Below are 2,316 nucleotides of genomic sequence, written 5' to 3'. Positions count from 1 at the left end.
GCATTAATAAACGGATTTTCTTTGTTGCAACAAAGTTGTGTGTTGCTCTCTCATTCACCTACACGTTTCCCTCTACTTCGTGCATTCGTATAGCTATTCTGCCTGAATCACGGCAGATTGTGATATCGCACATCGACCTACAGAGCTCTGTGCCAAGTACCGTCAACATGCGCAGTTCATTCGATGCAAACAACTTGATGCATCTCTTAATAGTTCAATTGCATGATGCAGCTAGCACGATGATCCATATGCTGCGTACTTCACTTCGCTAAACTTGAAACGAATTCACAAAAACGAACGCAGGTCATCGTTCATGGTAGAAGTGGTAAATGGCACGCAAATATAAAGGCCACAGCACCGACAACACTACTCCAACGAACGCGACGACGTAAACAAGGCTTGAAGCCTGGAAGCCACAAATCACAAATTTCACAAAACTGTGCAGCATATTGTAGATCAAGAACTTCGAAAAATACGTTTCCTCAGTTCAAAAACCGACGATTTCGCATTATCTTCGCCTTCGCAGTGCTTCTTGTTGACATTAGGAGCATTTAGGCTTGGCTTGGACAAGTTGCCAGTTGGATGGCTTGGATTGAGTCTGTAATCCACTTCGATCCAAACAAGCATCCAACTTTAGGCACAGTGTGCCCAGACGCTTTATACTTTGCGCCAAGTATGGGGAGATATATTTCTGTGCTAATAACTGTGGGACGTCTGATGTCTGCCGCCGCCGTTTGACGCGCTGAATAGGGAGAAATGCATGGGAAGATGGCGACTTACTCCCACCTGTGGTATAGTTCCTTCGTGCGCGACATCGCCGATAGGGGACTGCTCGGCCACGGGCTGGAGATTTTAGACAACCGTGTCCCCAACAGTACGTAGTGCATTGCGAAAGCAAACTACCTGAGCTCAGCTCTAGCACGCATTCGTGTGTGCAACGCTGCAGCATAATTCCCAACGTGTGCGCGTGTGAACTTACATAAGCCCCTTATACGCTAGCCACACTGTAAACTTAATGAAACGGAATGCCGGTAAGTTCACCTCCTCACCAACTATCATCTTGTGTGGCGTCGTTCTCTCCTGGCTTGTTGAAAGCAGGGGCGTGTTGAAAAAACGGTGTCATTCGGGATGCTGGTTGGTCAGGAGGTGAAGTTACTGTCATTTTGTTTATTAAGTTAGTCCGGGCGTGCCTATAGGGTACTAGAAAGTAAAGCACCGGCCACACTCACGCTGGTCAGAATGAAAAGAACATGCCAAGTTGCCTTTCTTTGTGGATTTAACATAAAACAAGAAAAACGACCATACTGACACAGTATCTAAAAATCGCCAGTGGGTCTAAAATGAGCCGAAGTGTCTGTTTGCACTTGCTTTGTCTTTGTTCCACAGACACTTCACTCTAACGCCGAGCACGGCGGCGGTCAATGCTGACACAATAACGTGCCCTTTAGTACACGTAATGTCCCGGAGCTCACGATCGCACCATTCCAATCCAATTACATACCATGAAGCGTCGTTATCTGATTAACGTGTAATCGCGATTCTGACTGGTAGCGAATAATTTCAATTACTTAAATGACTTAGGCCAAGGTAGGAGGTTTGGTTGACTGTTATTCCTGGTGAGATTCTACGAACAATCCAGTGGGTGAGTTAACCTCCGCGACCTGAGCTATACGTGAGGGGAAACTCAACCCAAACGAGTAATTCATGGCTATGCTCCTCTTGTAACCGCTACTAATCTTGTTCATATCGCACAAACTCTTTCAAAATCCTGAACGACTACTGACGCTTTCCTGCTCACTTCAAGCACCGTAACACACATACGGAAGCTTGTTTTAACCTGCCTGTTGTGCTTCATTCGCACCCGTCGTCCCTGAACCGGTTCAGACACCGAACCGTTTGGAAAGAACCGGTTTGAACCATTATAATTGCTTTCTGGAGCTGAACCGGAACCGAACCCTTATCGCCGAACCTAAACCCGAACCGGACCGTTAAACGTTTCGGTTCGACTCTCTGCCGTCAACATGCGCAATTCAATTCAAGTTCAATTGCATGATGCACCTAGCACGATGATCCATATGCTGCGTACTTCACTTCGCTAAACTTGAAACGAATTCACAAAAACGAACGCAGGTCGTTATTCATGATAGAAGTGCTAAATGGCACGCAAATGTAAAGACCACAGCACCGACAACACTACTCCAACAAGTGCTACGACGTAAACAAGGCTTGAGGCCCGGAAGCCACAAATCACCAATTTCACAAAACTGTGCAGCATATTGTAGATCAAGAACTTCAAAACACGTTTCCTCAGTTCAC

This window comes from Ornithodoros turicata, chromosome 2 (assembly GCF_037126465.1).
Source record: "Ornithodoros turicata isolate Travis chromosome 2, ASM3712646v1, whole genome shotgun sequence".
Lineage (NCBI taxonomy): Eukaryota > Metazoa > Arthropoda > Arachnida > Ixodida > Argasidae > Ornithodoros > Ornithodoros turicata.
This window is presented reverse-complemented; position numbering follows the sequence as displayed.